Genomic DNA, 23,781 nt, shown 5'->3' with positions numbered 1-23,781 from the left:
CTGCATCTGCTCCCTCCTGGCTGGCGTCACCTGCCCAACCGCTGGCCCTGGCACTGGTGGTCGGTACGCTTAGAAAAAACATTACACATTTTTTACATGGCATATGCACCTCCCCCTATTTTTTTATTTTCACCAGCAAGATTGAGAAAATACAATACATATATACATATACCACATACATCACTACAAATTGGGTACTAGAGTCGAGTAGACAGTAGTATGTCCTATCCGATCAAAAATAGTAAAAGCTCTGGTTGGGCATTTTGTTGGTGGCAATTGTTGAAAAGCCTCTCACGATTATGGAGAGGACAACCAAAAGGACAGGAGTCTGTGGCTAGAGATATTGGTGAATCTGAGTTTTACATTTCAAAAAAATAAAGAGTGGCCAACTGGGCAAGCTATAGACAGACTAATAGGAGAACAGAGACAGAGGCAGTTAGATTGATATAAAAAAAACAGACAGTAGAAAAAAATATAATTAAGTAGGTAGGTAATGCAGGGTTTACAAGAATTTATAAACAGATAGATCGAAGAAGATTTGGTAAAAAAGAATTAGGAAACAAAAATAATAGTTCAGAAAAAACAAGGTCCATTAAAAGTTAGGGAAACATAATTATTAATATTAACAACAGGAGGACTTACTGGGGCCAGCAGCAGAGCCCTCGGTAGAGGAGCAATCTTGGCCCTGGGAGGCATCTCCCTCTCTGAGTCCCGCCTCAGGTGACCCAGTCATCTTCTTGCCCCTGAATGCTGATCATGTAAGAAATAACAAAGAGACAAAAATTGATTGGTGTGGAACAAATAAAATATTTTAAAAATGCTCTAAAACATTTTTGGACAGGAAACAACAATTGCAATAAAATTGACCTATCTAATCTGATCGACTAGTAGTAGTATCAAGGACCGTCTACTTATTATTTATTAATCCAGTGTTCCATTCCAATTCCAGAGTCCCAAAGCTGTAAGTAAGTACCACCTAGCTTAGCCAGCCTATTCCAGAGACATTTCAAATTAATTAAATTGCCAAAAAATATATTTTCTTCTTCTACGTTTTTCAATCTCATTTGAAATCAAATCATAAATAAATCAACCCCCTTTGATGGGCCAATTGTTCACTAAGTCTGCATTTCCATTTATTTTAGCCCTCAAAAATGTATAGATGGACGCATGCGTACATCAAATTGTTGATTGGTTGCTGCAGATGGGCTGATGAGTTGCTATATTACTCACTCACTTACAAACTAAAAAAGGTTCTACTAAGGACTGGAGTCAGCAGCACATGACTTGACGGAGGACGCCTCACGTGGAAGGCTAAACAATTACCAACTAATACTAAGTAACTAAACTACCCACCAATCCACCACTATCTTAGTGAAAGGACAAAGAAAAGGATTGGAGTCGCTCTAGCATTACCTAACTTGAGTTCTCTAAACTCTCTTAAATAATCAGCCAAAGCGAGCGCAAAGTTTTGAACAATTAAGACTAGTAGTGCTGAGCACCTGTCTAGTGTCTAGAAGAATAAGAATCACATAATATAAGAATTTTTAAACATAACTTACCTGCATGTAAGCTGCAGCGTTCTTGCTATTTGGGAAAAAATTATATTTGTAATAACACAGAACAGAACACACAATACTACTATAATTAGCTACTCTCCAAGCCCCATGATATCAACACCTAACAGGTCCAGCAGGTCCTGCTCCCGGTCCAAGATATCTGACCGCCGGTGAGTCAGCTGTTTATGGGTGCGCCGGACCCCAGAGTAGCAAAACACTCCTCGGGGAACCCTCGCCCACTGGTGGTGACGCTCCTGGGAAGCATAGCCGAAGCCGGGCCTGACGCTTGCTGCCAAGGTTAAGGGGAGGTGGCGCTAAACAAAAAAACAAGGACGGCCACCTCCACTTCAGGGAAAAGGGCACAGGCTGCACCCCTTCCGGGCACCATCTGCCGTAAGGAAGGCGGCTCTTGATTGCAGGTGCAGCAGTAGCCTTGGCCCTCACCTTGTTACTACTAGAGGTAGTAGTAGCCTTAGCCATGATTCTGGGTGGGCGGGGGCAGAAAAGAAAATGTAGGAGTAAAAAATAAAATCAGGAGAAGAAGTAGGAAACCAAAAAAGCAAGTAATATCAAACAGTAGAAAATAAGCGGTAAAAGTAGAAATAAAATGCAAATTATACACTTAGGGAGAGAAAGGGATAGATAATACATAAAAGAAATCACAAAAACAGTGTAAAAAAGGATTGAAAAAATTAGAGAGGGATGAAAAACAGGCACCAAAATGATGCAAAGAGTAGGAAAACAAGTTGGCTGCGACAATTGGCGACCATGTGGTGAAGTTTGCACAATATTTCTCCACCAATACGCAATCCGCGTTGTTGAACACCAAAAACATGCGCGAGCATACCTGAGCATGCGGAAAAAGCAACTCGGCATGTTTGCGTAACTCCGTGTACGATTGCAGAGTTTTTTTGCAGCTTCGCATTGGCTCGGCTAGCGTGGCTATGTGAACACCACTCTGGCTTAATAAATTACAGCATCTGGGGAACCGTTCAGGTAGCAGGACAAGTTTGCTATTGACGCATTACATGCTCCGTGAAGCGACACTTCTTTACACACTAAAGACCCACTCAAGGCCTTTTCGCAGTTTGAACCACTTAAGAAAACCTCCTTGTCCTTGTTCCTGCACCTATATGTACACGGCAACTCTCAGGTTTTTCGTATGTACCCTTTGCCCAATGCTTCATGCATGCCTCCTGGGTAATATTTCAGGCAGTACTGAAATTGGAATGTCATGATTGGCAGTGTGATATAGCAATGGATTAACCATTCCGTAGATGGTTACTCTACTACAGTAAAAGATAACTTCTCTAGTTTTTCAATGGTGTTCTTTGCATCTCTGCGTGCCATGGTCATTTGTCTGTCGGTCAGATTATAAGCTGAAAACAGACTTGTGTCTCTAATGTATCGCCATGGAATGTGGCCAGAACGAAATGATTGAAGCATCCAGCTCAAAAGCATAATAGCGTGCAGCTGGGATTGCTGTGTTGTAGAATAGACAAAGCTTGTTCCTTTGTGTTGATAGCTGAGGGCACAATGTTGCCCAGTGAATAAATATGAGACTAGAGCCAGATCATGCCATTGTCTACCACAGCTAAGGCCTTTCTAGGTTAACTGTATTGATTTCTCAAATTTTCTCAGCAGCTTTCTGTTGGGATACTTTCCAGACTTCATTGTAGATGGCATATAAGAAGCGTTTCCTATGTGGTTTCTTGGGTCCTAACAAGAAATCCCTAAAATCTGTGTTGTCGGACAGAAGGGACAAGTGTTGTTTCACCTGTAATAGTGTTGAGGTCTTTCGTCAATCTAGGCACGACTTCCCGACACTACAGGAAGTCACAACCCCTGGGGCATCTGTCTGTACATAGTATGTGTCAGGCCTATGGATACTAAACCCTTCTGTGGTACTCTTGAATCTTGAGTTACTTATATTTATCTCTACAGGCCAAACCAACCAACCCTTCCAATCAGGAGATGATGAATTTGATGTACTTATACCATGTGTTGTTAGTGTGTTATTTGAGATACCCTCAATAGCTGTGGGTGAGGGGATGCTTGGTGTTCTCAGGTCTTTAATTTTAGCAAACTCATAACAGGTAATCTGTTGCACTGTTCTTTTCAGGAAAATCATCTGTAATGGTGTAAGGCGAGCTCTAAAGTCTAAACCCTGTATAGACAGTTGGGAGATAAAAGATGCTGAATATATCAGCTTAGTTGCATTAGTTTATGCAAGTGTGTAGTAAAACAATTCTGGGCCTGATGTGCTGAACCCTGAAAAGTATGCACATTTCTGTGCGAATGTGTCAGAAATACCCTTCGGTGGTGTCGGGCAATGTTCCCATTGATAGTAAGTGTTAGCAGTGTGTGGTATATTTCCTCTATTTAAAACATTATGACCATAATGCTGGTAACAAAACATGGTATCATAATCAGTTGTATCTTCATGCAATTCCTTGTACAAAAATGAAGCAGACTGTTCTAAATCTGAAATCATAGTATTTACAGTTTTAATGTCCCAATTATCAGAGAGTATACTGGGGTAATAAAATCATTTAACAAAATTTTAAACACATTTGGAATTTTTAAATGTTCAGTGGGAACAAATACATCATATGAAACTCTGTACCAAACATTTCCATCCGGTACTGGAATTGCTGTAATGTTCACCAGGGACAGGTCTCTTTGTTCATGGTGTCATGCCGTATGTGGTGTCAGAACCAAGTTCAGAGATTGTACTGGAGAGCATTCTGGAAGATAATGTCCATTCAGATGCAGAAAAAAGACAGTCACTGTGCCAATCCAAATTAACTTGTAAACCAAATATGCAACCAAGATGACACTAAGTAAGTCTTTTTGAGCAAAAAATAGAGTGGTAGAAGTTCCTCTTTCTTTGAAATGGGTGCCGTTTGATCAGGTTCACTTGGGTCTGAGGAGAAATCATCGTAGTTGATGAAGTAGCTAGACACAGGTTGATCTATCTTTTGTAGCTCTGTTGGTTTTGTAGAACTGACAGATGTGTTGTTTGAAGGCACATTAATTGTGACATAATTGTTGGGCCGAATTGCAACTTGCATTGTTGTTTAGTCTTGATGTTTTTCAATTTCAACTGGAATGTGTGCTCCGTTATTTGGTAATCCTTCACTTTGTGTAGTAATCAATCAATCAATCAAAAACATTTATAGAGCGTGCTACTCACCCGCAGGGGTCTCAAGGCGCTGGGGAGGGGGGCGGGGGTGCTACTGCTCGAAAAGCCAGGTCTTGAGGTGCTTCCTGAAGGAGAGATGGTCCTTGGTAAGTCGCAGGTGGGTGGGGAGGGTGTTCCAAGTCTTTGCCGCCAGGTAGGTGAAGGATCTTCCTCCGGTGGTGGTTCTGCGGATCCGTGGGACGGTGGCGAGGGCGAGGCTAGTGGAGCGGAGCTGGCGGGTTGGCGTGTGGAACGTGAGGCGGTAGTTGAGTTATTCGGGGCCTGAGTCGTGGAGAGCCTTGTGTGCATGGGTGAGGAGTCTGAACGTGATCCTCTTGCTGACTGGGAGTCAGTGCAGGTCTCTCAGGTGGGCGGAGATGTGGCTGTGTTGGGGGATGTCCAGGACGAGGCGTGCTGATGCGTTCTGGATGCGCTGGAGTCTTTTCTGTAGTTTTGCAGTTCTCCCAGCGTAGAGGGCGTTCCCTGAGTCCAGATGGCTGATGACGAGGGCCTGGGTGACCGTTTTCCTGGTTCCAGTGGGGATCCAGCGGAAGATCTTACGGAGCATGTGGAGGGTGTTGAAGCAGGAGAAAGTAACAGCGTTGACTTGTCTCGCCATCGTGAGGGAGGAGTCAAGGATGAAGACCAGGTTGCGTGCGTGGTCCGTGGGCTTGAGTAGTAGTAGAGTCTTGAAAGGTTATTAGTCTTTCCATCTGAACTTCCTGTATAGTAGCAAGAAGAGATCTGCGGCTACTCAGGACCCATTTGCGAGAGTCGGCCACATGATGCAGTTTGATCAGATCGATGGAGACAAATCTGTTCTCTTTTTTGCTGGCAAGTGGAGGAAGAAGTACTGTTATTGTTCCCACAACCTTCACGACAGGTACAGGTGCTCTGTAAGATGGCTTAAACTCTCTTCTGTCCACAATCTTTTCACTGACCAGGTCCCCAATCTGCTGGACCAAGGCAGGGCTTGCCGGACCTGGTTTCACTTCCCCACTGGCCCTACTGTTGATTTGCACGTTGCTTGTAATGCCCAGAATTAATTAAGTTCCTGTAAAACAGCCAAACGGTCATTCAATTCAAATGGTATAGCATCCGCCACTGTGCTGGCACAATCAAGATCAGGTACGCACATTCTTGTCCAAAACTGGATTTCATAAGGAGTTCGGCATCCAAAGGATTTTCTTGGCATACTATTCAGTGCCCTCTGGACCCCGTATAGGTGATTGACTCAACTACCACCAGCACCTAATACTCTAGTTGTTAGGATTGCCTAAGGTCCCGATGTTTCCTCTCCATCACCGAATTTCCCTCAGGATGGTAGAGGGAGGTGTACCGCAGGCCTATACTTTCGATGGCTTCCTTGTAAGCCCGAACACAGGGCCATGGTCGGAATGTAGTGTGTAAATTCCTTATGTCACGATGAAGACTCAAAAATCTTCACAAATCCTTTATAATAGTTCAAGCATCAGCCGAGCGCTGGGGCCCAAACCCATAGCAATCTAGATCATGAATCCACTGCCAACAAGATGTACTTTTAAGCCTCGTCTGAATTGAAGGGGCCGCAGTGGTTATGGGCAATTTTCTATTTTTTTAAGTTAAATTTGTAGCCCAAATTGGCAAACCCAACAATTATGCTGTTTACCCTGCAAAAGTGTTTAAGTAAATTATCGTCCATCAGCTAAATATCATCTACGTAGGACACTTCCTCCTCATCACAAGTTTGTAATAGCTCTGACACTCTTGCCGAGAACTGCCCTGGGCTGTTCTTATAACCTTGGGGCAGATGACAAAATTGAGAGTGAGCGCAAAGGGCTGAAAACCCTGTCAAATATCTGCTTACAGGAGCTATATTTTGGCAGAAGAATCCATTCGAGATATCTAATGTTGTTTTGTATTTCATCCACACAATGTTATTCATTAATGCATCACTATGTGCTTTCTGAATTGCAAATGTTTTTGTGCATGTGTTCAAATGTCTGTAATCTAAAACTAAACGATATGTGTGGTCAGGTTTCATGACGGGAAACAAAGGGTTGTTTACTGGCGAGGTGCCAGTTTCAATCACACCTTGGTATTATAGTTGGTCTAGCATTTCTTTGACCTGTTTCTTCGCCTCATTTTTAATAGGGTACTTTCTCTGTGGAGTTGAAGTAGTTATTAATGGGATTTCATGGTGTTTGGACTCCATGTCCCAATGTACATAGTTGCGGTATAAATCCGGAGCTAGCATGTGCGCCCACTCCTGTGCATTTGAGTGTTTTAAGGAAACAGGAAGGAGGTCAGAAAAGGCAGGCAAAATGACGCTTTCACCATTTGGGAAATCCATAAAAAATTCAGGCAGACAATCTTTTTCTGCTAACAGGATGTCATATCCAAATATCACATTTTCCCAAAAGAGACCTTTAATTTTTGTTGAGATGTCCCCCCTCAATTTGGAGATTCATTTCATGTAGACATGTGGGACACTCACTCTTGTATCAGGTGTTTCCACCGTGATGTATTCATTCGATACTGCTGTCAACAGAAATTCCTTCAGGTTCTGGCGAGCTATTGTTACTTCTGCCACTCAGTCTAGCATCGTCAGAGCCCATTCCCCATTCAGAAGCTAAGTCCTCAGTAACCTGGTCATATCTGATATTTAATCCAGCTACTTTCTTCTTTTGATGAAATTTGAATTGTGATGTGTTTCCCTTTTTTCCTTTGGTCGATCTTCTGTTTTTTGTTCTGAGTTTTTTGATGAACCCTGAAAGGAATAAAAGGAACGTGTATCAGTATTCTGATACCTGTCAGATTTCCTAATGTTATCACGATTCCTAAGGTTATATCTCTTTTAAGAGGACTCCGTTGGGGAGACCCACCCCTTGATTGTGAAGTGTTTCTTTTATTGCTATTTATAGATTGATTGAGATTGTTTTCCCATTTCTTTTTTTTAGAAGAAATGGGTGCTTGCTTCAAGTTATCCTTGTCAGAATTGCTCACCATTTGTAGTTTGCTTTGCCAAACTATCTCTGCCTAGTGAAGCATAGGTTTCCCCGATCATTTTTGGCAATGCACGCTCTTGATTTGTAGGAGTTGTATCGCTTAATCTTTTGTGCATAGCCACCGCTGCTGCTTCCCCCTTGATGTTGCTCAGCACAATTGCTAAGACTTGGTCAAAATTGCCCTTCAGTTTAATTCTCAAGTCCATGGCAGGTCCTGCCCGGTACTCATTTTGTATCAGTTTCAATACTTCAGGAATAACTGCTATAGAATGGGTACCATGTATTCTAATGTAAATTATAGTGAAACTTGTTCCCCATGTGGTACAATAGTCAGGTGCGGGGACCATTCCCTTGGCAAGCAAATTGTTAACATTTTGTGTTTTTCCTGCAGACCGGTATGGTGAAATACTGCTTCCAACTGTGCTTTTTTTTATAACGATCCAGAATGGTACCTGATCCCTCTTTGATGGGAACACACCCATTATTGCTTTTAGTGTCCGTGGTCTAATTATTGGTGTGTATTGAGTCTGAACTGTTCCAGGTGGAGCAACTCTCGCAGGTTGTAATGTGAGAGTTCGCATGATGAACTGGACAATGTGTCTATATAGCCTGACTACTTCCTTGCAAAGTGCATGCACTTCCCCTACTTAGAGTGTGTCTATCTCAGGATGTGGAGTGTAAGTCGCTAAGACCAGCTATGTTGATCCTGCTATGATGAGCGGACCAATACTTACGACTGAAATTGTGTGATTTAGAGCACCTCTAAACCAGTTTTTATGTTTCTGGTAAGTTACCAGGAGTTCAATGTCCTTGTATGTGATGTATTCATCCGGTGGGTCCACTTCAATGTATTCGTGGAATAGATATGTCTGTGTATCAGCAGGTGGGAAATATACCCAGGAATAGAATACCTTTGAGCCAAACACCTTGTGTGCCTCAATCACGAAAGTAACATGTCCGGCTGTTAGAAGTATGCCATGTTCTAACAGTCTCAGAGTTACTGCCTGTCTGCAGTTCTCTGTGATGTTTAGAGCGTTAGCAAAGTTGTCTCCTTCCACGCTTTCACTGCTACTCGCTTGTACAGTCATTTTGAAAGGAAAAGCAAATAAAGGTTTAAGAGGTAGGGTTTAGCACAATATGGGAACCTTTAATCCTTACAAGCTTGTCTAAACCTTCAGCCAGTACACAGGGTGTACCTGCTCAGCTCAGACAGATATCTCTTCCCACTTCAGAAGTCTCTGAAAAGTGTGAGTAGGGCTATCTGAGAAAGCATGTCTGAATTACTCATATTTTACTGTTCATATAAGAACCCAACGAACGTTGGTGGTGCTATGTCGTGTAGTTTCTAGGACCCCCAAGACCTGCATGTTTTTAGATAACCTAAACTGAGGGCTTTGTGTGTAGACAGACTCTGGAAACTCCCACAGGATGAGTCAGCCGCTAGACCAGCTAGCTCTACAGTGCCACTACCACCCCCCTGTATTCTACACTGGTGTAGGTAGTTTCTGGCAACCACTGAACATGAGGACCCTGATTGCTCATGTATTATGGAAAACAATACGGTATCTTTTGCTCAGTCACTCATGCCTAATTGTCTCAGAATACACATAGAATGACAATTGGAATGCTTTCAATAATTGTTTATTGATCAAACATCAGCCTAGTATGAAACATATTTGCTGCAACAATCAAAAGACAGGAGCAGACAAATGTGATCGCAAGCACCAATATCGTAAATAACAGATACATTTCTACCATAGTGCTAATAAGATTAATAAAAGCTGATTATCTAAAACAATAGCATTGGCATACTCCTACAATGCGTAGCCTACCTAAATGTACCTAGCCCAGATATGTATGAGAAGCATGTGTATGTAAGTGCTAGGATATATCCTAATGGAGCCAAGAATCGAGGATGGCACCCCACAAGAAATGTCAGGTCTCTGTCTGTCGATGTATCAGCCTACAGAGTCCCGGTCCAGCCTGAAAGGAATTCTCCTCGGATTTGTAAGGGGAAGTGAGGGTCCTTTATGCTGAAGTGGTCACTCAAGGGTTTCATCTAGAATTGATATGTTTTGAAAACATTCGCTTATCCTTTGCTAATCCTTTCTAAACAAAAATGATCATGCATAGCCGGCTGTTGGCCTGGATGAAAAAGTGGTGACCCGTATACAGAATAATTCTTCCAAGCCTGGGGACATGTTTATGTACATCAGGTTCAGGAATTCAGATACTGTACCGAGAGCCTGGTGTTGAATAGACAGAAGTAAGCTACTAGGTAAAAGGTCACCTGTGAAGGACCGTTATGTCATGTGGATGGGACAAAATGTACATAATTGGTATATACATGAAGGGACTATCCTAAGGCATATGACAAGCCCTCACATTAAAAATAAAGGAATCGAAAAAGATATAGTTGATCTGGAAACTAAGAACTCCATGGGACTGAATACTGAAGAGGAACTTAGGGTTCATATGGGTGACTAAAACATGAACTAGTTCTGCGTGTGTTGTTCTAATGTCTCTGTATACTCAAGTAAGATGAGTATGATCTATTAGGTTCTGTTGTAAAATGATACTGATTTTATCTTACTCAATTTTTGCAGGAAGGAGAGGAAGGGGATTTGGAGGAAAAAGCAAAGTGTGACAGTCGGCTGGCTTAGAACCCCTACATGTTTCTTCTTACAAAGGACTGAGCTCCACTCAGTAACAAACTAAGATCTTTAGTTTCATCTGTATTTTAATAAAGTCATACTTTTTGGAGTGGTGCCATAATGATTCAATGTGTTCATGTTGGGATTATTACGAGAGGACTTTGCCCGCTAAAGGCTTTATTTGTTCTGCGCAAGAAAGATTACCTGTCATGCTTTGCAATTAAAAAGTGATATATTAATAGTGGAATGATGGATAAGTGGGTGTCATTGGACATGATTATCATGAGAGGATTTTTCCCACTATGGACTGTCATGTTTTGTAATTTAGATTGTACAGTATATGCTGGTTGCAAGAGTGATATGGTAAAAGTGGAATGTTGGATTAGTGAATGTTATTTGAGATGTATTTCAGAATCCGCTATTGACATTTGCTTACTTGTTTTTGCACAGGCTACTATTATTTTCAGGTCACGAAAAAATCATACAATGGTGCCCATGGGTGGTGTTGCACCAATATCTAATTAATACAGTGTGAAATCAATCAGAAGAACTTTCAACTGTATAATAGAACGAAAGTTGACATAGATTTGTGCATACATAATTGATATTTTAATGTAAGACGGAAGTATTGACATGAGTTTCTATATTATTTACACATTTCAAAATGGCACCAAAATGTGTGTATCCAGTATGGTCTTTCCTTTGTGTTCACTTTATTACATTGTACATATTGAGCACTTGTGGTGATCAAGTCATTTCATGAGCAAGATCTTGCTCAGTAAAAACACATCAAGTTTAATTTGTGCCAATAAATCTCTTTTTCACAAGCACATCTGAGTGCGCTTTCTCTCTTCGTGAGGCCTCTGTGCTTTGGTGCTAGTGTACATAATCATTGCACATCAATTGTCAATTAACAAAAATCCATTCTCAAATGTACCCGGTAGTACCTTGATTACCATGTTTGGAATATTCTGCCACCTTTGTGGAATATTTCACATATGAAAATGTATTCATGAGATATAGATGTAGATGTGAACTTGGGACATGACCCAAAATAGGTAATATATCCTCCCAAATGATTATGGCAATGAGAAAATGAGATAAAGGTGGGACACTTGGAGGGCCATACAGATTTATCATCAGTACATCTACTAAATGGTAAGTCAAGTCTAACTCCGAAATGTGACAACAAAAACTACACATATACTCATACACATGTAGTACCACAGGCCTCCATGGCACAAAGTTACACCCACCCATACACAAAGTTAGTCACATGCCCCATTCATACTACTCATTGGAACTGCAATAGAATCACGCAGAGACCAGTGGAGACAGGAAGTAACAAAATATGTGGTTGATGTTAAAACAGGTAATAGTCACCCAACATTTCCACAATACCAACATGTGCTCACAAGAGGGTTATAAACAAAGTTGTAAAAAGCAACAATTAAACATAATTGAATAACAATGCCACTGGGAAGACATCACATTTTTTAATATGCGCAAACAAACATACATAACAGACCACATACAGACACACAACAGAACGACCACAGCATCAAACAGGAATGAATGAAGTAGTATTTATAAAGCACAGGCGCCACACAAGGGTTTCATGACATTAGTAGACATAAAAAAAATTGTCATGACATGAATAGAAAAAAATATATACACATTAAACCAAATACAAAAGGAAATTGACACTTCAAAATGCTTACACACAGCTGGCTAATCCATGTGGGAGGCTGATTGTCAACACCTTCTTCTCACCATACGCAGCTTTTACTCGTTTCCCCAACAACAAACAACAAACATGTCAGAATTATAGGTAAATCAGTCATATGCACAATACATTTCCACAAGGTCAGCCTCAGTGCTTGTTACACTGCCTCTGATCACGAGGAGCAACTACGTCAGGATGGCAGAGAGGATTTTCATGAGGAGAATCAGTTTTTGGCATGTGTGAGGAAGAGGCATTTGGGATCTACAAGTTCCTTCCAAATATGATCCTGGACATAATTTCAGAATGGGAGCAAGAGCTTACTTTTTTAATATCCTGCTTAAGTGCTTTTTGTACTGATGCCAAGGTGTTGGCTGCCCGTCTATTCCTGGCCAATGGATTACCACGTGAACCACGGGAGTCACAGTTGACATCTTACCGAGAAACAAATCTTGATGCTAATACAATAGCAAATACTAGCCCACTGCACTTGTCAAGGGCAGCAGTGCATCACATGCCACTGTGACTGAATGGCAGGACCACATGTGCACAGCATTTCAATGTGATAGCCTATCTACTTTTTGCTAGGAGCTGTGGGCAGCACACATATGACACTACAGCCAACCTAATACATCGAACATCATTTTCTCAAATAACACCACTGGCACTCCATCAATCTGCAAGATTATTGTAATGATGGCTCATCCTCCATCAGTCAGTGAACTGATTGATAGGACTACTGTGAACGCTTGGTGAGTATAGCAAACACACAGCACATTCCCGTTCCAGGCTTTGGATTCTGGAGATGGGCATACCTCATGAAACACTTCCTTACATAAGCACAGAGGTAAATTACGGCGGCATGCATGAGTGAAAATGAAGAAATATGAATTAAGAGTAATCCATTTAGCCATGTTTTCTAGCAGTTAATGGTGTGTATGGCCATCTTCTCAGTCCCTTCAGTTGTCAAACCTCCCCGCTTCAACAGAGAAATAAGAGAACACATGTACTGATTAAGAGCATGATAAAGTACACACTGACATCCTCATGTCCTGTTTCAGTCCTGTTTCAGATGTATTGATTACACAAGGTGGTACTACTATACTTCCCCAAAGTAGTATGGAAGATCTCATGCTTCCTAATAAATGTTGCATAATATCGCTTTATAAAGGTACATAAACATAAATCAAAACCCATTATTTCACCACTTATCCATCCCTATGCAGACACACTGCCCAGATGTCAAGGCCTGCATGTATACAACCTACTCATGCCTTTGCACTTCACGTAAGTGACCAATCTGATTGTTGTATTATAGCGGAAGGATAGTAATGAGTACATGTTCAAATGGTGGATATATTTAAATCTTTGCCTTATATCCTGAAAAGCTATTCTCTGCTGTGCATGATAGATCAGCCATTCATAACCATCAGAATAGACATCTAATGGGTGGAACCTTTCGATCAGTGTTCTGCAGCAGATGTGAATGATGTTTCAATTTCACAAGTGTGCAAGATATCACGAGTGGCTCTTCTATTCATCAGGGACTGGTTTAGACCTCTCTCTTCTTTATGTATTTTCTATGGCATTTTTCAGATTCTATAAATGTTTGCATATGTAATATAGGCGTACTATTCTACCAAACCATATATATACCCGTACGACAAAATTCTTCCTCAACTCAATCCAGCTAACACTCCATCTGCAAATGACACTGAAACTTCTGTGAGGGGAATATAGTGGGAACACAACTATATCGAAGAAGAATTAGAAAAAGTGCCACAAGTGAACACTGGCTAGCTCCCTCAGCTTAATGGGTGGACTGAAACTCAGTGAAGACAGAAAGCACTTCTGATGGTCTGGCATCTATAACCAGAACATGCACTGGGGGTTGGTTTCCATTGGAAGAATCCAAAAAGTAAGGAAGGTCTGGAAGGATCACCATTGCTAGTCTAGTACAAGGCCCTGGACTGCTCTGGATATGCTGAGGAGGTCCACCTGCCACCAAGCCAAACACAGTCAAGGTTCATTGCAGCGCTTTGGAGCTTCCTGGCAATGTTGACTAAACCTTCCTGCTCAGATGGAGGAACGTGAGCAGCATCATGGTGGTAAGTACATTTGCCTTTGTATTGTCAAGCATATCAATGTACATTTCCTATACTGTGATGTCATGTAAAGTTTTCAAACCTACATTATGTCTGTGTTCTAATGTGTTTCACATTACACAGCCAGAAAGGTGTAACACACTAATGCATGTGGACATGACTAGTTTAGAGCAAGTAATCATATATGTGTGTGCAGCAACCACAAAATCATAACGAGAGAAGACTTGGGTAAATAAATCTCTTGTACCTTTGGCCCTTGAATGTTAACCTCATCTCACTGATATTGCTGTCTGTTGATATCGAAGGGTAACTGGATAGCCCAGGGTGCCCAGTAAACTCTGACCTATGTGTTAATAAGGTATGAGAGACATATTTCTCTCTCTCTTTCTTCATAAAGCAGCAAGTAGGCATGGAAATACATCAGTAAGGTGTTCAGACAGAATATCACGTTGGAAATGTCGTACTACAGAAAAATCAACTCCTAAATATCGTGAGTCCTAAATATTGTCAGCATGAATATTGTGGTCAAGAATATCGATTTTAAGGTAAAAAATATAGTTTTAAAAAATATACAACTCATTAATTACGTTTGCAAAAATATAGCTGTTTAAAATATTGATTTTTAAATTATTTTTATATATTTTGGTATATATTTTAAATGTATGTGATGTATTCGTTTGTATAAGAATTGTTTGTGTTTTTTAATATGTGTTAGTGAGTAGTAAATTTTACCCCACCACTATCCAACACTTTCCCTACTGTTACACTGACTGGAGTTGGAATAGTAATTTTTACCTCTCTGCTATCCAACCATTTCCCAACTGTTGCACTCATGGGAGTGGGAATAGTAACTTTTGCCATTCCGCTATTCAACACTTTCCCTACTGTTACAATTAATGGAGTGGAAATAGTACATTTTATCTCTCCACAATCCAACAATTTCTCTACAGTTGCACTCACTAGAGTGGGATTAGTAATATTTACCCCTCCGGTATCCAACACTTTCCCTACTGTTGCACTCATTGGAGTGGTAATAGTAATTTTTACCCCTCCACTATCCAATACTTTCCCTACTGTTATACGTTTTGGAGTGGGAATATACATTTTTAGCCCTCCGCTAACCAGAACTTTGCCTATTGTTGCACTCACTGGAGTAGGAATTGTATTTTTACCCCTCTACTATCTAACACTTTCCCTACTGTTACACTGACTAGAGTGGGAAAAGTAAATTGTATCCCTCCGCTATATAACACTTTCCCTACTGTTGCACTCACTGGAGTGGGAATAGTGATTTTTACCTCTCCACTATCCAACACTTTCCCTGTTGTAGGACTCACTGGAGTGGGAATAGTAGTTTTTACCCCTCCACTATCTAACACTTTCTCAACTGTTGCACTAGCTGTAGTGGAAAACGTACGGTTCAAGATTTTCAAATAGTTTGATGTAACATCGATTTGTTTTCCGATGTTTTTGTACTTACCTGTTTAACCACATGAATGCTACAGAAATTCATGCTCTGTGCTGCAGATCCATATTTACCATTGTTCATGACGAGCTCAGCTCGTCATCAGCACACAAGCAGTGTACTGCATGACGAGCTGAGCTCGTCATCAGCATGGAAGGGGTTAAGTATAAGGAGTCAATATTTTTGTATTCTATATTTTTTTATCGATATTTTGTCATTTAACCAATCAGTATCCAGGAGTCGGAAACAATGATTTCAGCCACATGAATGGTACTCCCAGCCACCATCATGATAGAGGATGAGGATTTAAATATGGACCAGAACAAGCAGATAACTTCGGTACATACGGGAGATGCAAAAGATCATGAAATTGCCAGGAGGATAGAGGAAGGGTGTCCTTATGCCCCAGATCTAAACAAGTATATGGGGTTAAAAAACAAGCCTGAGACCATCTTTCACATCCCTCTTCCTCCCACAAACAGTATTCACACTTCCAGAACTTGATGCTACACATTTTCCTAGACACTAGTGAGCCTTTTTGTGTTCCTACTACGCCATTCCAACCCTCTTGAAGACAATCCTGGAATAGTTGAAGAAGGTGCTTGCTGGGTTGAATGCCATCCTGCTCCCGCAGACCAATAAGAAGGGCTTTGCTGTCCTCCAGGATGCACAGGCTTTCTAGAACAGAGATCTCACCTGCGCCCTCTTATTCTAGTCTTGTTCCATTTCTTCTTCAGAAAGCTCTTAACTCCCCAACCTGCTGCCTTTGCTAGGCCAAACCATTCTACCACATTTTGACCAACTAGTATGTCTGATCCCTCTAAGGAGATATCTGGCTTGTTGAGATGCTAGTATTCGATTAACTGGTGTTGGTCACAACCTCAATGTACTTGAGGAAAATGAATAGGAGCCTATTCACCCAGCCCATGACAGCTAGGACGGTAGCATGTCTGAGTTGGGGGAGTGACTCTATTTCAGCTTGATTTCACTTTGTGTTGAACTCTGGTTTTGGTGTTTGATTTTATGCCATTTGGTGTTTTCTCTCATTTGGAGATGCTCACTGTGAAACTACAATGTGTCCTGCAGTAGCTGGTTGTGCTAATCCATAAATTGACTTTCATAACTCAGTAGTAGTTGATCGAGATTCCCAGCTATGTTCTTAAGTTGCTTATAGAGCTCTTCATATTGGAGATGACAAAATATACAGAGACTTGCTGGGTATGTAAGTCTTACTCTGAAAGATCTGCAAAGACAACCCACCACAAAGATGGTGTGGGGAGGTGAGTCATATATACTAAGTACAAGCACCAGTGAAATTAGTCCATGCAGTCAGGATGATAGCCAATGAACAACAAGGGAGACTAAACACTGCAGTGGCATGATGGGATGTCAACCAGTAATGGGCCAATATTCTCCTCATCCTCTGCAATATTTTGTGCAACCGAGACAGCTGCCTATAGGAGCAGGGGATTCTCCCTTAGGATTGCTGTTTTTTTTGCTGTTTTATGTACTGGGAACATGTCCCAAGGGCGTTAGAGAACTTTACATGGGCACTGGATTATATCACACAAGGTAAGATTATTTTTTTAGGCATGGGGAGAGAAAGGGTGCTTTACCCAACATCACAAAATAACAGCCAATGCCAAACTTTGAAGATGGTTTCCCAGCTTCCAGGTTGACAGCTCTGGCCATTGAGCCACATATCCTCCCCTTAAGCTCAACCTCTTTGTGTCAATTGAGGTTATTCAAGCCATTCTGCTCATTTCCCGTAAATGAGAGGCATTCTATTTTTAGTCCTTGGACATGTGGTTTATTGAGGATGTGCACAATGTCTTAGTGATGCACGCATTCGTTGATGTAATTTAATTCTCATGGGACAGGTGCTTGACTAATATTCTGTAAACATGATATATAACTACCTAATGTTTTTTAGGCACAGTGATATTTCACAATAAAATGTCTTACATTCCTGTGCCACTAGTGGTATGTGAACAAGAAACATTGCAATGGTATCCACTCTCCCATGATGCAGGCACAGGTTTAGAGATATATAGACCTGGATAAACAGCTGTTAGAAAGTAGAGAAGTATGGACACTATGAGGCACATAACTAACTTTCACATCTGTCATTTCTAAGATTAATGTGAGGACCTCAGTCCTAGCAAATGGATGATGGTATCCCCCAAGTCTTGCTGAACAAACATCACACAAACATCACACAAGTGTTTTACTGAATGTGTTTATGTATAATATGCTAAAGATTACCTATGGCTATGGTCATAACTGACTTACAAGTGACAGCTGATGTCCTGTGAGCATGCCTTCCAACCCCTTCAAATGCCGCCTGGTGGGTAGGAAAATGTGATGTGACCAGGAGAAATCAAGTGACTGCAGCTTTGACAAACACATAGTGCATCATGTGAATAGTAAATAGCATATATCGAGCTTTGAAGAGAAAGGTGTACAGGAAACCAGGATGTAACTTCCATGTGTGTTGTCCTGCTTAACTGATGCTGCATTATATGCTATTTCCTATGTTTTGTTTAGTGTATGTGGCATATAAAAGTGCCACAATTGCTGATATATTGCTCTCAAGTTCTAGAGCAATTACAGAGATGTTGCAAGTCATGACAAGTACACATTTGTTGACCTAGCTCTATCATAAGATATTGACCTAGCTCTATCATAAGATAGTGGAGAAGTGTGGCTCACTGGTTAGAGGAGGCAGACCTGGAAGCAGAGGTCAGCCCGGGACCAGGGTTCAATTCCCAGCTCGGCGAGGTCTTGAGTCCTAAAATGTCCATGGACTCGACAATTCTCGCTCCGGTGCCTACTCGATTCACGGGTTCACACTCTGCGACTCTGGGCAATAGCTTGCTTAATCTCCACAACGGCCCCTCGCGGCGGGATGCCTGGCTTTCACCTTGCGGATACCCTGCCGGGGTTATCTCACAGGGGAATACCAGGACGGGTTCCCTAAGCAAGCGCTTAGAAACCGCTCGGTGATTTGCGCTATATAAATTCCTGTACATTTACATTTACATAAGATGGCAGACCATGCTCTGTCAGCTATCAGCTGCCCGGTCTGATTGGTCAGTTCACATGACACTGGAGGAAGGGCATTGGCAAAGGAGGTGGTAGCAGGCAGTGGAGGGGCCTGGCATCACAGATCTAGCAATGGTGAAATAAACTGACCATATGTTATTTGATGTGTAAATTTCTTGTGTCAGGTTTTCCACAGTTGGACTGCGTAATATGTGCACAGAATGGCATGATGAGATGTACTGGAGACTGTATCTACATACAGTGTTATTTACCCTGCACAAAGTCTTGTAGTGTTTATCTTAATTGTGTGTCTAGGACTAACATTGATATGACACCTACTTGGTGTAGCGAAAAGTAGGGGCTGTGGAGTCAGCCCTAGTTGAATCCTTGCTACCCAAAGGTGCATGCAGAAAACTTGGGAAGAGTAAATGGGATGATTGCTTACATATGAATTTGATGTATTTGTGTGGCATAATGAGTTAATATTTAGATGCACTACTTCTTTTGTTTCAGTGTACATGTGTGGGATTGTGAGAGACTAAGTAGTGTTGTATGTGTTGAAGTAGGCCATGTGTTTTGCAATTGCCATGTATGCTGTTTGTGGGCATGGTGACATTTCCAGTGGCCCACAGTACCATCTAATGTGAAAGTATAATATAAGAAACAAACACAGTAAATGTAAATCATGCAAAACAGTTTCCTTTTTCCCCTACTACCTCTGAGGAGGATGCTGCCTGCCCCACCTGGTCCTGGCTCACCACTACCCCACCTTACCTTCTATTATATGCATTCTCAGTACCAGGTCCAGAATATTGGCAGCCAGAAGGACTGGCATGAGGTCAACAAGCCTCCTTCCAAGGGCTGCTCGTGGCAACTGCCTGCCACTGCCGCAAAATCCCAGGAAGAGATTGGTGGGTAAACCGGTAAGAGTAGCTTCAGCAGCGACAATGGCTGTGGTCAGGGCTGGTCAAAAAGAAAACCAGAAGCTTCGAAAAAGGCCAAGGAGCTCAAAAAAATAACCAAGTGAACTCCTTGCTGGAACAGCAGGATGGAAGCTCCCCTATGTTGGCGGGCATCAGGGGCAGCCAGGTGAGAAGCCAGGTAGTGATGGGTAGGGCTGTTACCCCTTTTTGACCTGCCAGGCAACCCCTGCCGTCCACCCAGACAACCCTATTACCCGCCCCCTAGCCAATGGCTGGCATTGCTGGGTGCTCTTGAATATTTTAAAAACAGCAGCCACCGTTAGCCGCCGGCTTCAGCCAGTCCGATCCAGCCCGCACCTGTAGTTGTGGCCCGCCATCAGCTGCGATTGACCCACTCTCAATCGGAGATAGAACAAGTAGCAGAGAAGGATACTATCCTTAATGTCATTAATACACAACTGGATCAATACACCCATGAAATTAAAGAAAGGATAATCTGCATATTCATGAGGGACACCATTGATTGTAAAGTGGGCGAAGTCTATAATTTGGCATGGTGTACACACATAGAAGACAAATGAAATAGACAAGACAGAGAACAAATAGTGATTCATCAACATTAGATGAGATACCTGCTGTTGCACTGAATGGAATGGGGGTAGTAACTTGTACCCGGCCACTATCCAACACTTTCCCTACTGTTGCACTCACTGGATTTGGAATAGTAATTTTTACCTCTCTGCTATACAACAGTTTCCCAACTGTTGCACTCATGGGAGTGGGAATAGTAATTTTTACCACTCACTATTCAACACTTTCCCTACTGTTACAATTATTGGAGTGGGAATAGTACATTTTATCTCTCCGCAATCCAAAAATGTCCCTACTGTTGCACTCACTGGAGCGGGATTAGTAATTTTTACCCCTCTGCTATCTAACACTTTCCCTACTGTTGCACTGACTAGAGTGGGAATAGTAAATTGTATCCCTCCTCTATCCAACACTTTCCCTACTGTTGCACTCACTGGAGTGGGAATAGTCATTTTTACCCCTCCGCTATCTAACACTTTCTATAGTTTTACACTGGCCGTAGTGGAACATTTAAGTTGAAAGATTTTCAAATAGTTTAATGTAACATTGATGTTTTTGAACTTACCTGTTTAAGTATAGAGAGTCAATATTTTTGCATTCTATATTTTTGACATCGATATTTTGTCAGTGAACCCATCAGTATCCAGGAGCCGGAAACAACAATTTCAGCCACATGACTGGTACTCCCAGCCACCATCATGATGGAGGAGGAGGATGAGGATTTAAATATGGACCAGAACAAGCAGATAACTTCGGTACACTCTGGAGATGGACAAGATCATAAAATTGCCAGGAGGATAGAGGAAAGATGTCCTTATGCCCGAGATCTAAAGTAGAATATGGGGTTAAGAAACACGCCTGAGACCATCTTTCACATCCCTCTTCCTCCCACAAACAGGATTCACACTTCCAGGACTTGATGCTACACATTTTCCTAGAAACCAGTGAGCCAGTTTGTGTTCCTACTACGCCATTCCAACCCTCTTGAAGCCAGTCCTGGAGCAGTTGAAGAAGGTGCTTGCTGGGTAGAATGCCATCCTGCTACTGCAGACCAATAAAAAGGGCTTTGTTGTCCTCAAAGATGCACAGGCTTTCTAGTACAGAGATATCACCAGCGCCTTCTTCTCCTAGTATTGTTCCATGTCTTCTATAGAAACCTCTTAACCTCTCAACCTGCTATCTTTCTAGCCCAAACCATTCTACCAAATTTTGGCCAACTAGTATATCTGATCCCTCTATGGAGATATCTGGCTTGTTGAGATGCTAGGATCCGATTAACTGGTGTTGGTCACAACCTCAATGAACTTGAGGAAAATTAATAGGAGCCTATTCACCCAACCCACGACAGCCATGATGGTAGCATTTCTGAGTTGGGGTCGTGTAAAATTCTGGCGCATTGCTCCTAAATCTGGAAATGCATCAGTGGACATGGGTGTTGCTTGGGAACACCCACAGCAACACCTATGTCACGCCCCCAACACGCAAAGTGTTGCGTGAAAAGGGGTGATATTTACAAGCACAGGTAAAGCCACACATGGTGGCTTTACCTGTGCTTGTAAATATCACAGTGCAGGTTGCACTGCTGGCGCGTCACGCAGCTTGATGCATCGGTGGTGCATGGGGTTGTAAATTTGCCTCTTTGCCTTTTAGCTGCTCGTCATGTAATGTCTCAGGGCCTCATTTATGTGTTTTTGTCATAGGGAAGTGCAATAGGCCTTCCTGCTGCACTCCCCTACGGCATAGAAAAAGGGCACAAAATATGCCGTATCTATGAGATACGGCACATTCCTGTCCTTTTCCCCTGTGCCGGAGCACAATGGGCTGCCGTGCACCAATGCAGCCACCTTTGCACCATGGTGCAACGATGCCTACGTTGAGGGGGGGAGTGGTTTTGTACAGGAAGGTAATCCTTCTTGCACAAAGACAATCACAACAGGATTTTTCCTTTTTCTATGTGTGCTGTTGAATGCGGCACACATAGAAAAAGGAAAAATGAGGAGAACTAAAGAAATGTCTCCTCACTGTGCCTTCCTTACACCTCCCTTGGGGAGGCATATGTTTTTGGGGCTGCCTCAGACTTACAATTTCTCATAGATCTGGGACCGTGTCAAAATGCTACTGACGTTGCTGGGAATGCCCCCAGCAACACCCATTGCAAGTCCCTTATTGCAGGAAACTGCGTTAAAGGGGACAATATTTATGAGGCAGCATTAAGCCAAAAAAAAGTGGTTTAGTGCTGCCTCGTAAATATGCGCCACGGAACGTCACAAAACGTACATGTTTTATTTATATTGGTAAGGCATGGACTTTAAAGAGGATGTAATGAACTCAAACTTTATATCAGTTTACAAGGTCTCGCCAACTGCCAGCGACGTATCCACCCTGCTGATGAGCGTAGGAATATAGAAAATCATAGACGTGGCAAATAAAATTGGCACATTTATTCACACTTGGCACATATATTTGCGCTTTTCTTGATTTGGCTATAGGGCCTTGCTTCTTTACGAGTTCCTTAATTCAGGCTGTGTTTGTTTTGACCAGTTTTTATAAGTCATTTGGATTTGTTAGGTCTGACCTAACCGGGCCTGTACTCCATTTCGAAAATTTTAGTTTTTATTAGTAATTGAAGCAGGTATAAGCTATTACAAAATAATTGTTCTCCTGGACTGAATTACTTTAATCAACATATTTTAGGCCATGTGTCTGTGTTTAAATTTAAAGCTCAACTTATTTGAGAAATATCAGGACTTTTGTTCGTTGCCAATAATGTGATGGCTCAAAGAGGAAAAAATCTGCTAACTACACAAAATGTCACATCAAATTTAGGGATCGGGTGCCGTATGGATCAATCATTGAAAAAAGCATGAAAACAGTTTAGTTGGTGAAAAAGATAAATTAATTCCAGAGAAGAAAGCCAAAGGATGTTTACATTATATCGCTATAAAGTTTTAACAGATGACCGTGTTCCTTTGAGACCACAGAGCATTTATCCTCACAGGATTGATTTCTTTTTCTGCCAAAAGCCTGATGTAACTTTTCAACACAGTTAATTGTAACTACATTGAGACCTCCAACTTACATTAAGGAAAGAGTTTTGGGAGGTCATCGGGAAACACAGCGTTAAGAGCAAGAGCAAGCTTGCATTTAATAATTAAACAAACAGAACATAAGGTTGACAACTGAAATGAGTAGATACATCTTGAGAGTCAGGACTGTCAGTGTAAATGCAACCCCCTCATCAAAGAAAAACATAATGATATAGTTTTAGGTCCTCATTACGAGTGGAATTGAAACATTTCGACCACTGCACAAATCCCTGTTTGTGGTGCAAGAGTTGGAATTAAGTAAGGGTCCGTGTTTTCCGTTGTTACCCTTTTTTACATATAAAAAGGTGCAGAGTAGAAAGATCGCCTCAAAAATATCGTGGGACAGAAATAGCTTCGATATTTTAACATGGAACCTTATAAAAAGAAAGACATTTTAATAATGAGGCTGAGACAGCAGTAGATATGCACAAAGTTGATATTAAAATGTGCATGTTTTCATGT

The sequence above is a fragment of the Lissotriton helveticus genome, chromosome 2_1, assembly GCF_964261635.1.
Source record: "Lissotriton helveticus chromosome 2_1, aLisHel1.1, whole genome shotgun sequence".
In the NCBI taxonomy this organism is placed as follows: Eukaryota; Metazoa; Chordata; class Amphibia; order Caudata; family Salamandridae; genus Lissotriton; species Lissotriton helveticus.
This window is presented reverse-complemented; position numbering follows the sequence as displayed.